Genomic DNA, 15728 nt, shown 5'->3' on the forward strand with positions numbered 1-15728 from the left:
GAAGTCCTGAGAGAGCTGAAAATAGCCTCAAAGTTCAGAGGTCTGAAGCAATTGTGAGCCCCTGAACCTAACAACTGACTGCACTAGGGGCTTACTCACTTAACAGCAAAACTGATGCAGGAATGTTCTATTAGACCTTGAATCAAACTGTGCTGGGGCTCCCCCTGCCCAACAAAGTCACTGAAGGGACCGTAGCAGCCACACACAGCTGAGCCCTACAACCAAAAAGCTAGGGGGATGCCTAGCCTCCCTGTGCACCTGCAGTAAGAGCAACCCTGCTACAACAGAAGGACACATGATACCCACACAGGGGACATTCCTAGAACATTTGGAACTGGTGATGAGATGGAAGCACATTGCTGGGCCTCATAAGGCATCTCTTAGATAAGGCCACCTCTCCAAGATCAGGAGATGTAGCTGATCTACCCAATACATAGATATAAACACAGAGAAATAGGCAAAATGAGGAGACAAAGGAATATGTTCCAAATAAGGAAACAGGACAACTCCTCAGGAAAAAAACTCAATGAAACAATTTACCTGATAAAGAATACAAACTAATAGACATATGGAGGCTCTCTGATCTTGGGAGAAGAATAGATGAACACTGTGAGAACTTCAACAAATAATTGGAAAATATAAAAAAGAACACATTCAGAAATGAAGAATATAATACTGGAAATGAAAAATTCACTAGAGGAACTCAATAGCAGAATAGATGAAACAGAAGAATGGATCAGTGAACTGGATGAAAGACTAGAGGAAATCACCCAGGCCAAACATTTAAAGGAAAAAATAATTAAAAAGAATGAGGACAGTGTAAGTGACCTCTGGGACAAATCAAGCATACTAACATCTGTGTTATAGGTGTCCCAGAAGGAGAAGAGAAAGACAAAGGGGCAGAAAATCTATTTGAAGAAATAATAGCTGAAAACTTTCTTAACATAAGGAAGGAAACAGACATCCAGGTACAGGAAGCACAGAGAGCACCAAACAAGGTGAGTCCAAAGAGGCCCACATCAAGACACATCATAATTAAAATGTCAAGAATTAAAGATAAAGAGAGAATTCTAAAAGCCTTAAGAGAAAGGCAACAAATTACATGCCAAGTAAACCCCATAAGGCTACCAGCTGACTTCTCAGCAGAAACCTTTCAGGCTAGAAGGGAGTGGCATGATATATTTAAAGTTCTGAAAGGAAAAAACCTACAGCCAAGAATACTCTATCCAGCAAGATTATTATTTGGAGTGGAGGGAGAGATAAAGAGTTTTCCAGACAAGCAAAAACTAAAGGAGTTTATCACCAAAAACAAGCCTTGCAAGAAATGTTAAAAGGAGATATTTAAGTGGAAAAGAAAAGACCAGAAACAGTAATAAGAAAATGATACAAAAAATAAAATAAAATCACTAGTAAAGGCAAACATACAGTAAAGGTAGCAGATCAACCATCTATGAAGCTAACACAAAGGTCAAAGGACAAAAGTACTAAAATTGTCTATTTCCACGATAAGAGGTTAACAGATATACACACACACAGAAAAGTTAAATATGATATTAAGACACAAAATGTGGGAGGAGGGGAGTAAAAGAGTAGAGGTTTTAGCAAGAGGTCAGACATAAGAGACCACCAACTTAATATACATTGCTATATATGTAGGTTATTATATGTGAACATCATGGTAATTACAAACCAGAAACCTATAATAAATACACAAATAATGAGAAAGGAACACAAACATAATACCAAAAGAAAGCGATCTAACCACAAGAGAAAAGAGCGAGAGAATAAGAAAGAAACAAAGAAAAAGTACTAAAACACCCAGGAATAAAGTAACACAATGGCAATAAGCACGTATTTATCAATAACTGTTTTAAATGTCAATTGACTAAATGCTCCAATCAAAAGACGTAGGGTGGGGGTCTGGCCCCATGGCCAAGTGGTTAAGTTCGTGCACTCTGCTGCAGGCGGCCCAGTGTTTCATTGGTTTGAATCCTGGGCGCAGACATGGCACTGCTCATCAAACCACGCTGAGGCAGCATCCCACATGCCACAACTAGAAGGACCCACAATGAAGAATATACAACTATGTACTGGGGGGCTTTGGGGAGAAAAAGGAAAAAAATAAAATCTTTAAAAAATAAAAATAAAAACAAGATGTAGGGTGGCTAATTGGATAAAACAACAAGACCTATATGTATACTGCATACAAGAGACACACTTCAGACCTAAAGACACTCACAAACTGAAAGTGATGGGATGGAAAAATACAATCCATGCAAATGGCAATGAAAATAAAGCAGGGGTAGAAATACTTATATTGGACAAAGTAGACTTTAAAGTAAAAATTGCAACAAGAGACAAGGAAGGACACTACATAATGTAAAGGGAACAATCCAACAAGAGGATATAACACTTGTAAATATCTATGCACCCAACATACAAGCACCTAAATATATAAAGCAATTATTAACAGACTTAAAAGGAGAAATAGACAGTAACACAATAATAGTAGGGAACTTTAACACTCCACTTACATCAATGAATAGATCATCAAAACAGAAGATCAGTAAGGAAACATTGGCCTTAAATGACACATTAGACCAGATGGACTTAGTAGATATATACAGAACACTGTATCCAAAAACCACAGAATACACATTCTTTTCAAATGCACATGGAACATTCTCCAGGATTGATCACGTACTAGGCCATAAAACAAGTCTCAATAAATTTAAGAAGATTGAAATAATACCAGCATCTTTTCTGACCACAACAGTATGAAACTAGAAGTCAAATACAAGAAGAAAACTGGCAAAGCCACAAATATGAGGTGATTAAACAAAATTCTACTAAACAATGATTGGGTAAACAAAGAAATCAAAGGAGAAATAAAAAAATACCTGGAGACAAATGAAAATGAAAATATGACATGCCAAAATTTACAGGACACAGCAAAAGCGGTAGTAGGAGGGAAGTTCATAGCAATATAGGCCTACTTCAACAAACAAGAAAAATCTCAAATAAACCATCTAACAGTGCACCTAAAGGAACTAGAAAAAGAATGAACAAAGCCCAAAATCAGTAGAAGGAAGGAAATAATAAAAATCGGAGTGGAAACAAATGAAATAGAGATTTAAAAAAATAGAAAAAAATCAATGAAACCAAGAGCTGGTTCTTTGAAAAGATAAAACGAGACTCACCATGAAAAACAGAGAGAAGGCTCAAGCAAATAAAATCAGAAATGATTTTACTATGGAGAAATTACTATGGAGACCTCATAAATACATAAGTTTATAAGAGAATACTATGAAAAGCTACATGCCAATAAATTGTATAATCAAGATGAAATGGATACATTCTTAGAATCATACAACCTTCCAAAACTGAATAAGATGAAATAGAGAATTTGAATAGACCCATAACCAGTAAGGAGATTGAAACAGTAATCAAAAGCCCCCAAAAAACAAAAGTCCGGGACCAGATGGCTTCCATGGTGAATCCTACCAAACGTTTAAAAAAGACATAATATCTGTCCTTCTTAAACTCTTCCAGAAAATTGAAGAGGAAGGGAAGCTTCCTAACTCATTCTACAAGGCCAACATTGCTGTCATACCAAAACCAGACAAGGACAACACAAAAAAAGAAAACCATAGGCCAATATCACTGATGAACATTGATACAAAAATCCTCAACAAAATACTAGCAAATCGAATACAACAATACATTAAAAAATAAGGCACTATGGTCAATTGGAATTTATTCCAGGGATGCAGGGATGATTCAACATCCACAAATCAATCAATGCGATACACCACATTAACAAAATGAAGAATAAAAATCGTCATCATCTCAATAGACACGAGGAAGCATTTGACAATATATAGCATCCATTTATGATAAAAACTCTGAATAAAATGGGTGTAAAAGGAAAGTACCTCAACATAATAAAGGCCATATATGACAAACCCACAGCTAATATCATTCTCAATGGAGGAAAACTGAATGCTATCCCTCTAAGAACAGGAACCAGACACTGATGCCCACTTTCACCACTCTTATTTAGCACAGTATTGGAAGTCCTAGCCAGAGCAATCAGGCAAGAAAAAGAAATAAAAGGGATCCAAATTGGAAAGAAAAAAGTGAAACTGTCACTTTTTGCAGATGACATGATTTTACGTATGGAAATAAATATATATTTATTCTATTATAAATATATAATATATTTATATTATTTAATATAATACTATCATATTATATTATATATAATACTATCATAAAGAATCCACCAAAAAATATTAGAAATAATAAATGAATACAGTAAAGTTGCAGGATACAAATCAACATAAAAATCAGTCCTGCTTCTATACACTAACAACAAAGTAGCAGAAAGAGAAATTAAGAATTCAATCCCATTTACAATTGCAACAAAAAAGAATAAAATACCTAGGAATAAGTTTAACCAAAGAAGTGAAAGACCTGTACACTGAAAACTATAAGACATTATTGAAAGAAATTGAAGATGACACAAAGAAATGGAAAGATATTTGGTGCTGCTGGATTGGAAGAATTAACATAGTTAAGATGTCCATGCTTCTTAAAGCAATCTACAGATTCACTGCAATCTCCACCAAAGTTCCAATGACATTCTTCACAGAAATAGAACAAAGAATCCTAAAATTTATATGGAACAACAAAAGACCCCAAATAGCCAAAACAAGCCTGTGAAAAAAGAACAAAGCTGGAGGTATCACACTTCCTGATTTCAAAATATACTAAAAACTTTTTAATACTAATTAAAACAGCATGGTACTGGCACAAAAACAGACACACATATCAAGGCAACAGAACTGAGAGCTCAGAAATAAATTCACACATCTATGGGGAGCGAATTTTTTACAAGGGAGCCAAGAACACTCAATGGAGAAAGGAAAGTCTTTCCAATAAATCGTGTTGGGAAAACTGGACAGCCACATGCAAAAGAATGAAAGTAGGTCATTATCTTATACTACACACAAAAATTAACTCAAAATGGATTAAAGACTTGATTGTAAGACCTGAAGCCACTAAATTCCCAGAAGAAAACATAGGCAGTACACTCTTTGACATTGGTCTTAGCAGCATATTTTCATATACCATGTCTGACCAGGCAAGGGAAACAAAATTAAAAATAAACAAATGGGACTTACATCAGACTACAAAGCTTCTGCAAGGCAAAGGAAACCATCAAGAAAATGAAAAGACAACCTAACAACTGGGAGAAGATATTTGCAAACTATATACCTGATAAGGGATTAATATCCAAAATATACAAAGAAGTCATGTATCTCAACAACAAAAAACAAACAACCCAGTTAAAAAGTGGGCAAAAGATCTGAAACAGACATTTTTCCAAATAAGATATACAGATGGCCAACAGGCACATTAAAAGACGTTTAACATCACTGTCAGCGAAATGTAAATCAAAACTATAACGAGATATCACCTCATGCCCATCAGAATGTCTATAACTAACAAGACAGGGAACAGTAAGTGTTGAAGAGGATGTGGAGAAAAGGGGACTCTCATACACTGCCGGTGGGAATGCAAACTGGTTCAGCCACTATGGAAAACAGTATGGAGAAGCCTCAAAAAATTAAGAATAGAGCTACCATATGTTCCAGCTATGCCTCTGCTGAGTACTTATCCAAAGAACATGAACGCATAAAGATACATGCACCCCTATTGCAGCATTATTCACAATAGCCAAGACTTGGAAATAACCTAAGTGCCCATCAACCAATGAGTGCATAAAGAAGATATGGTATATATACACAATGGAATACTACTTAGCCATAAAAAAGATGAAATCTTGCCATTTGCAACAACATCAATGGACCTTGAGGCTATTATGCTAAGTGAAATAAGTCATATGGAGAAAGTCAAACACCATATGATCTCACTCATAAATAGAAGATAAAACCAATAACAAGCAAACACATAGATACAGGGATTAGATTAGTGGTTACCAGAGGGAAATGGGGGAGGGAGGAGGGTGAAAGAGGTGACTGGGCACATGTCTATGGTGATGGGTGGTAATTGGTCTTTTGGTGGTGAAACAACATAACCTACACAGAAATCAAATTATAATGATGTACACCTGAAATTTATATAATGTTACAAACCAATGTTACCTCAATTAAAAAAAAACTAAATTTAACTTAAAAAAGAGAAGTGCAAAGCTTAATGGAAAAATAAATAAAAAATAAAATAAAGTATCATATAACATCTATTTGGCTGGAATAGCCAATGATTTATTAAATAGGGCACACATCAACAGTTATTTGATACTTTATTCCTTTCTTAGGAATATGAAATGATAAAGAACCAGAAGTGAAAAATTGGTCTATTTTAAGATTTAATAACTTCAGTCTATGAAAAGATACATCTTCAGAAGTAAAAGGCAATCCACAGAGTGAGAGAAGATATTTGCTATACATATATATAGCAAAGGACTTGTATTTTAATATATACATAATTTCACAAATCAATAAGACAAAAACAGGTAACTCAATAGAAAATTGAGCAAAATATTTGAATATGCACATCACAAAAGAGAATGTCTAAATGGCCAATAAACATATTTAAGATGCTCAACTTCTTTAGTCATCAAGGAAATACACATTAAAACCTGGACTGATTAATGATTAACATGAAAGACAGACAATACCAAGTTTAGTGAGGATGTATAGAAAACACAGTTCACACACACTCTGATGGGACTGTAAATTTGAAGACCCCTTGGCTGTATCTTAAAGCTGAACATAGACATATGCTATGACCAGCAAATCTATTCCTGGGTATACTTCTAATAGAAATGCATATATATGTTCTCCAAAACACATGTACAAGGATGCTCATAGAAGCACTATTTGTAATAGTCAAAAGCAAGAAATTACCCAAATGCAAATCAATAGTAGAATTGGTAAATAAATTATAGTATTTACACAATGGAATGTTATAGAGCGATGAGATTTCCTGAACTACATCTACTCTCAGCAATATGCATAATGCTCACCAAAATATTGTTGAGCCAAGGAAACCAGAAACAAATGCATAAATGCTAAATTATTTCACTTATATATAAAAGTTATATATATTTTATTATATAAATATTATACATATATTATACATAAATTATATTATATACAAATAATATATACAAATTCTATACATATAAATATTATGCATATATTTACATAAAGAACAGCAGATAAAAACAACCGATACAGACGTTGGGAAGTGGTACTCTTAGGAGAGGACAGTGAAAGGAAGGGTGCATGAATAAGGCCTTGGGAGGCTGTGAATGTTCTGTTCTTGATCTGTGCTGGATATATTGGTGTGATCACTATGAAAATTAATATAACTGTATAGTATGCTTGTACACATTCCTGTATGTCAGTTTTACTTAAATGCAAAGATTAAAAAACTCCTTACCTAGAAGGTATCATAGTTTTTTTCCTCTGCTGAATTCCTATAGAACATTAGTTGTTGCCCTTACCGTGAACTAAACTGATTTTAGATGGATTCAAGTTAAATATCCTTAATCAAATAATTTTAAACAACTAGAAAATAACAGGACTTAAATATTTAATAAATCCTTAATGTGTCTCAAGTGTATACCAGTTTGTAAAGATAAGAGAACCCACAAAGGAAACAATTAACAGATTAGACAACATAAAATGAAAAACTTCCTGATGACCAGGAAAACCTCAAAACCAGTCAAACTCAAAAAGGAAATTGGCTGCAAAAACTACTGCAAAGCAAACGAACTAAACTAACCAACTGACCAACTAACTCGCAAAGAGCTCCTTTGTTTCCAGCATGTTTGTGGTTTCCCTGGGTTGAGCTACCCGTACTCACTTCAGAAGCCCTGCTCATGACCTTTCTTTCATTCTCTGTTTACTAAGTCACTTTCAAATATGCTCAACTGAAACAGTTTGCTTGCAACCAACAACTTGGATAGTTACGTGATTGACATGCAGACCCAAACATAATGTTCAGTTCACCTAACTTTATGAAAGTAAAAAGACCACAGCCTGGTATTTATCTGCCACTGATTTCCAGCCAAATGCATTTGAGAGAAAAAGTGAAGAATTACCTAATCCTTGTACCCAGATGGGAAGCATGAGCAGCTGGAGAATGGGATGGAGTGGAAAGCCCATGAAATTTGATGACAAAAATCTTCACTAATACTGGAGTATTTCTTTTTCTAACTAAACTCCAGCACTGAAAGGAAAAGTTTATCAGGTCTTTTGCCTTTCCCGCCAAAATGTTACTCATTAACCAGGGTCCATTAAAACAATTCCTTCACCTTGCCATATTTTTTAACTTCCTTGTCTGTCTAACCTCCAAGTCTATTCAGAATCTTAGATTTATTTATACAATTTTCTTAAACATATCTGCCGGCTGTTCTGTAGCTGTCACTTGATTCAAACACAGGCTCTCAAAACTTAACCTGCTGACTTGCAAGAAAATTTAATTAGCTCTTCTTTGGGTCGTTTCAACCTTTCCCAGTATTTCATGCCGTTTTATTTACAGACATAACAGACATGAAACCAGTCTATCCACAATGGGTAAGATCACTTGCATTTTCTTTTAAACTCTCCCTGCATACTAGTACTTTATGAAGAGGGAAAGCACTCCTTGTCTGGCACTTTCTGTTTCTACTTTTCTCTTTTAAATTCCAACCCAGCCACCTGCCTCTTGGCATTTCATGCACACAAACTCATCCAGCTTCTCCAGTGTCTTCCTCCTGCGGGATTCTGGAAAACCATTGTTCATTTACTACCAGGGCAAAGAATACTTTAACATAAACAATCCATTTGAAAGTGAGGATTTTCCCCCCTACATGTCTGCTATTGCTGGCTTAAAGATTGATGTCTTCTGGGCTAAATGTTCTGTCTTACAAGTTAGGGATAGTGATCTTTACAAAGAATCTCCGGGAACTATATTTAACTAGCCAAACAGACCAGGGGTGGGGATTGAAGCCAGGGCTAGGACTTGGGGCAAATCCTGTCCCTAGAGAAGTGAGTTGGGCTTGACTTCTCAGGACTGAGATCCTTCACCAGCCTCCACTTCACACACACATACACATAACCCCCTGCACCCTCCCCCCAACAAACTTGCACACAATAACGTGTGCCCACACAGGGACACATTTTGGGCAGTAAGTCTTTTCTTTCCCCTTTTTCTCACTCATAAATCCCTATAAAAAATTACCTTCCCCTCTCATAACTTCTCCCTCAGCTTCTGTCTCAGAGGTAACAGAAGCCTCCATTGGCATGAATGGTCACACCTCCACCGCCCATCCCCCATACACGAGTATTCATCTCTTTCCTATGGCTCTAAGTGCGGACGTCCTTCTTTCCTCTTTTCTTGAGACGAACCTTCCTTCTATCTAAATTCTGGCCTCGTAAGCCCACAGGCTAAGCCCACTACCCATCTGAGAGCTGTTGATTCTGTCAATGAGGCAGAGAAAACTCAGCTCCCAAAGAGCAAAGGAAACTGATCTGATGAATCTATTGCCTCTGGTGTTGGGAGCCACACCTGAGACAGGGAGAGGGGTCATTGTGAATAAAGAGGTATTAGGATTAGAGGCCCAGCAGCCACTGAGTCAGTCAGTAGCACTGTTGCTATGTTGGAAATTCTGCTGTTTCTATGAAATTCTCCTGAGGTGAACACCTAGTCGCTGATTGTTTTCTTGTGTTCCGCCACACGCCCAGCTGGGTGAGCAGTGAGGGATAGGTTGCTGAAAGACCAAAGGAAAAACCTGGAGACAGTGAATGAGACATATGGATTTGTTGGAGTTACTTATAAGGAAGGTCCAGTGGCGGTTGGCTGGACAGGAAATGCGCACCCGCCACTGCCCCCCAAGAGAAGCTTGCTTAAGTAGGCGGAGGAACAAAGGCTGTGTGCTTGCCAAGGGGAAGTGTCCCTGTATGACCTGCATTCCAAGGACCAGAGGCCCCACCCTGCCACTCCCCGCCAACTCGCCCCCCGCCCCAACCACGCCCGGGGGCCTCCGTGTTCCCTCAGACTTCAAGGTTTTTGTGCTAACTCTCCCACGAGAAAGCAGCTGGGTTAGCCAAGCCCAGGACTGTTATCACCGTGAGTTCTGCAGCACAGACCAAAGCAAGTTGTTCTGAGTGTCCACCTGTGGTTGTAGTTTCTCTCTTTAATTAGCCCTTGTTTATAGATGTACTATTATATCAGGTCTTTGTGTCAACATCTGATATGCACTGGGTCGGGTGTGCCTCTCATGCTTATTTAGTTGACATACTGCAGTTGTCAGGCATCTCATCCAGGGGGCTAGGGCCCTGTCTTCTGTCCTCAGTTGTTGTTTCAGCAAGCTGTTTATTCGTTCCATCAGCCCTGTGGCTGTGGAGTTGTATGGCAGGTGAAAATGCCAATGTATGTCCATCTGATCAGCCCATGTCTGTACACGGTGGCCAGTAAAATGTGTACCTTGGTCACTGTTGATGTCCATGGGAACACCATACACAGAAGAGAGGTGTTCCAGGCCTCTTTTTGTGGTCTTCTGTGTGGTCCTCCTGCTGGGGTAAGCCTGCAGCAGTCCTGTAGACGTGTCCACACAAGTGAGACCATACTGGCAGCCATCAGAAAGAGGCAAGGGCCCAGTGTAGTCCATCTTCTGGCACTGAGCAGGCTGGTTGTTTCCGGCAATTTGGCCTGTGTGCCAGGGAATGGCCCAGGGTTCTGTAAGGAAGAGGAGGGTCACACCTGACAAACCTGCATGGCACAGCATAGCACAGGGGGAGGCCCCAGGCCTTGGCAACAGCCCATAGGGTCCTTTGTCCTTTGTGTCCAGTCTTCTTGTGTAGTCACTTTGCCATTCTTTTGGCTGACGCTTATTCTAGGAGACAGATCCGAGCTAACTCGTCTGCTTGTTGGTTCCCTGGTGGCTTTGTCGCCTGATGTGCAGACACATGGTATGCTGTTATCGTCATTCCCCAGACCCGCTGCCAGGTATCATCCCAGAGTTCTGCCCCCGACAACGGGCGGCCATTAATAGTTCACTTTTGTTGTGCCCATTGTGCCATCCACAGGGTGAGCCCCTTTCCACAATTGGGGTTTATTGCTTTGCCTCTGCCAGAGACCCCATCTGAACCCCTCTGGGTAACTGGAATCGTCCAATTCACATGGTTGTCCTTGTGTTAAAACACCCAAGGACTGGATTTGTTACTGTTATTTTGGCTTGGGTCAGGGCCTCCTGCTTGGTGGTCCCCCAGTCCCAGATACTTTGTACTTTGCTGTTGTTCACCACCCATCCTCAATGGCATGGGTGGGCGAGGAGGGAGTGGGAGGCTTCTCGAAGGTCTGAAAAAGACTCGAGGTTAACATGGCATCGTGGATATAACGAAACAAGGCAACATCAGGGGGTTTTGTCCTTCGGGTGGTGTTATAGAAGCATTGCTGCAGGGTGCAGTGAAAAGTAATGGAAGTCATTTTGCTCATTTCTACCCCCCACAGCTAAATGCCTCTTGCTCTTGTAGACCAATAACTGTTATTTCCACATGTGGCCTCCAGTTCCCCAATACCCAAGCCATCCTCAGAGAGCTGCAGGGATAGGTCGAGGTCCTTTGGCTCTCCCCCTAGTGGAGGGGGCTAGGGTGTTCTCAGGCTGTCACTGGGCCTGCTCTTAAAGCCACCAGAGCAGTGTTAGGTTGTTTATCACTTTTTTTCCCCTAAGGGGTGCTTGCTGTTCCCGGGCTGCGGTAGTTGTTGGGCAGACAGTTCTCTCTGCGCTTTGCTCAGCCTCAGTGGGGCCAACACCAGAGAGGGGAGAGGGGCGGGGAGTCCCAGCCACCCGCTGCTCCCACTGGTGCCAGTGGCTGGACCATGCTTTCACCGCATTGTCCCTGCCCCCACAGGCACTTTTTGTCCCCGACCAGACATGCTCCTGGCCTGTCTTTGCTCCTGTGCATGTACTGGAGCCAGTCTTCTTGTGACCGCCTTACTTTTGATATTGAAACTTATTTATTTTAATCTCAGCTACTTTGGCCAAACACAAAACTCTTTAGGGTTTGTCTTCCACAAAACTTTTGTTACTTGTTTTTAAAATTCAGATTTTGTTCCATGCCTTTTTGTTAGTACTTTAAGACAAATTTATTTCTTTTAACAAAATGAAAAAAATGTTTCTATTCTTTATAGCTTTTTTACTGAAAACATACATTTTACTTTCCTTATATACAGACTTTTTAGAAATATATGTTTTCTCATAGAAAATTTCTCAGCATGCACAAAACATGTTTATCAATTAACTCAAGCATCTTTTAGTTTCTTTGAGATAAGAAACCAAAGGCAGACAAATCTAGGCTTAGTAATCAATTTCTATTTTATCTTCTTTGGAAAGTGACCTAGAAACTCAATGAATTTTTATCATTTAACTTAATTTAGCAAAACTCTAAGGTTTCAATTTACCAAAAAGATATTGGAAGCTGTTTTTCAAGTGTTTAGACCATAAAACATATTGTACCTGAAAACTCTTACCCATTTTTATTTAAATCATTTGTTCCCAACAATTATGTTTAGATTCCTCACAGAAACTTCATGTGACATTAAAGCAATTAGCTATCAGGGCCGGCCTGGTGGCCCAGCCGTTAAGTTCACACGTTCTTCTTCTCTGCGGCCCAGGGTTCGTCGGTTAGGATCCTGGGTGTGGACATGGCACCGCTTGGCACGCCATGCAGTGGCAGATGTCCCACATATAAAGTAGAGGAAGATGGGCATGGATGTTAGCTCAGGGCCAGTCTTCCTCAGGAAAAAGAGGAGGATTGGCAGCAGTTAGCTGAGGGCTAATCTTCCTCAAAAAATAAAAAATATATAAAAAAACATAAAGCAGTTAACTATCATCTTAGGTTGTTTTAAGGACATACAGCATAACACATAATTATTGTTAAAAAGTTTCCCCCCAACAAATTTTCAACCTTTTCACATCTATCTAGTTTACTTGTTCCACAATTCCACCAGTTCTGTGGCAATATAATCCCTCACGATGGAATGCACATGCCGAACTGGGGGAGATGTGTCCATGGGATCTACCCCTGCCAGTCGGGGCTGGTCAGACCTCTGTCCTTTCCTCAGACTCCCATAGGCATGTTGACAGAGCCTCAGTAGTTTTAGCTTGAACCAGCCGTGTACCCTTTCTAGTCTTAACTTTTCCTGTAGCTGCCTTACCTTTGCCTTAGCTTCCATTTTGGCTTCTGTTGCTAATTGAACAGTGGCAGGGAAGGACCATCCCACTGCAGCAGCTACTGCCCAGGCTTCTGATTTCTCTCTCATTGTTTCTCCTGCCCAAGACTTCTCCTACCTTCGTTGCAAGCCATCCTACAGTGGGGAGGGGCTACCCCATGCTGTAGCAATGGCCTGGGCTTCTCCCATGCCCAGGACTTTCCCCTAGGCCTTTTGGCATTTGGGGAGCATCCCTTTACCCATGCAGTGGGCCCCATCTATCAAGATGGGTGGCAACTGGCCCCCACAGTGAAGAAACCAGCCAACTCGGAATTACCCCTGTGGATTTCCCCTTCCCATGCCCCAAAGTCTCGGCACTCACGTGATTTTCTTTGGTCTCCTGGTTGGCTTGCCAAGTGTTCCACCACATGCCCATCTGGGTGAGCAGTGTGGGACAGGTTGCCCAGAGACCAAAGAAAAGACCCAGAGACAGTGAATGAGGCATATGGGTTTATTTAGGAGTTACTTACAGGGAAAGTCCAGTGGCAGTAACGGATACAAATTACCTGTCCAGCCAGCCACCACTGGACCTTCCCTGTAAGTAACACCCCCAATAAACCCATATGTCTCATTTGCAGTCTCTGATCTTTTCTTTGGTCTCTTGACAACCTATTCCACACTTCTCACCCAGATGGGTGTGTCATGGAACACTTGTGAGTCATAAAGATGTGAACGCAAGCATTGAAACTTTAAAGGGTGACTACAACCGCAGTAAAGTGCTCTAAAGGAAACCATGTCTAAAGAATTAAAGGAAAGTATGAGAATGATGTCTCACCAAGTATAAAATATCAATAAAGAGATAAAAATCATAAAAAGGAATGAATAGAAATTCTGGACTAAAGTACAATAACTGAAATGAAAAATTCACTAGTGGGGCTCAACAACAGATTCGAGCAGGCAGAAAAGAGAATCAGTGAAGCTGAAGATAGATCAGTTGAGGCTATCCAGCCTGAGGAACAGGAAAAAAAAGAGTGAAGAAGAATGAGCAGAACTTCAGAGACCCGTGGGACACTATCAGTGCACCATAGTCATAATGAGAGTCCCAGAAGTAGAGTGGAGATGGAAAGGGGACAGAAAGACTATTTGAAGAAATAATGGCTGAAAACTTGCCAAATTTGATGAAAACCATTAGCCTACATATCCAAGATGATCAGCAAACTCTATGTAGAATAAATACAAACAGATCCACACATAAACACATCATGATCAAACCGTCAAAGACGAAGAAAATCTTGAAAGCAGCAAGAGAGGGTGACTCACAGGCACAAAGGAGTTTCAAGAACACTAACAACTAATTCTTCATCAAAAACCACAGAGGTGAGAAGGCATATTAAAAGTGCTAAAAGGAAAAAAAACATGTTAACAAAGCATTCTGTATTTAGCAAAACTATTCATCCAAAATGAAGGAGAAACTAAACATTTCCAGGTAAGAGCAGCAGTGAAGCCTGGTCTTCCTGCTCAGCTTTTGCTGTGTATATTTGTCTTTGACAGAGGGGGAAGTGAAAGTTTTCCTGTAGTTTTTGGCTGGAGTAAAGCAGTCATTGATAAGTTTTCTATCTTGCTAGACTACCCTTTCCTGGTCCTTCGGTTAGAGAGAATAGGCTTTTCCTGGGTCTTTTAAAAATCTGTATTAATTGGTGTTTCCAGGTTTCCAGTTTCTCTAATAGCCAGTCTGAGATACATGAGGCAAAAAGAAAACTCAAGGAACTCATCATTGTGTAGTTACTCAGGTCTCAAGGTCCCTATCTGGTCTTACTTCTCTTCATCTTTCAGAGTCTTCTTAGTTTTATTTTACATATAATATCCAGGGCTTTTAGCTTTACTTACTGGGAGGGATAGGAAAAAGTATATAGATTCCATCTTCTTGGTAATGGAAGTCTCACATAATTCAATTTTTAACAATCGGCAATAGACTTAAACAGGCACTCCACAAATGAGAATATTCAAATGGTCAATATACGCGTGAAAAGATGGGTGTTCAACATCGTCATTCTTGAGTTAAATGAAAATGAAATCTACAAATACAATAATACCAAACATCCAACAGAAGCACTAAATTTTTTTTTAAATTGTCAATATCAAGCATTTTGGCAAGTATATTGGTGAATTAGTGAGAGTTTACATTAGTACAATCATTTTGGCAATATCTATTACAGTTGTATTTTGCATGCCCTTTCACCCACTAATTAAGTCCTAGATATACACCCAAGAGAAAAAATGAATATATCCATCAAAAGGCATATACAAAAATGTCACAGAAGACTTATTTGTGGTTGCCAAAACTAAAAACAATTCAAATGTCTATCAACTCTAGAATGGATAAATAAATTGTAGTAATAGTCATAAAATTAAATACTACACAGCAATAAAAAAGAAAGAAGAAAACTATGCTGTGGATGAATCTCACAAAATAATGAGTGAATTCAACATCACTAATC

General features: G+C 39.2%; 1 protein-coding gene across 1 annotated transcript in view; it reads right to left on the reverse strand.

Annotated features, from left to right (window-relative positions):
• The window catches only part of CD200 (CD200 molecule), a 47580-nt gene extending 39262 nt beyond the window's left edge, over nt 1-8318 (reverse strand). The window contains exon 1 of the transcript XR_011428838.1: nt 8138-8318. The gene's annotated coding sequence lies outside the window, so the exon portion shown is untranslated. The remainder of the gene's footprint in view (nt 1-8137) is intronic.
• Between the last annotated feature and the right edge of the window lie 7410 nt (nt 8319-15728).

This window comes from Equus caballus, chromosome 19 (genome assembly GCF_041296265.1).
Source record: "Equus caballus isolate H_3958 breed thoroughbred chromosome 19, TB-T2T, whole genome shotgun sequence".
In the NCBI taxonomy this organism is placed as follows: Eukaryota; Metazoa; Chordata; class Mammalia; order Perissodactyla; family Equidae; genus Equus; species Equus caballus.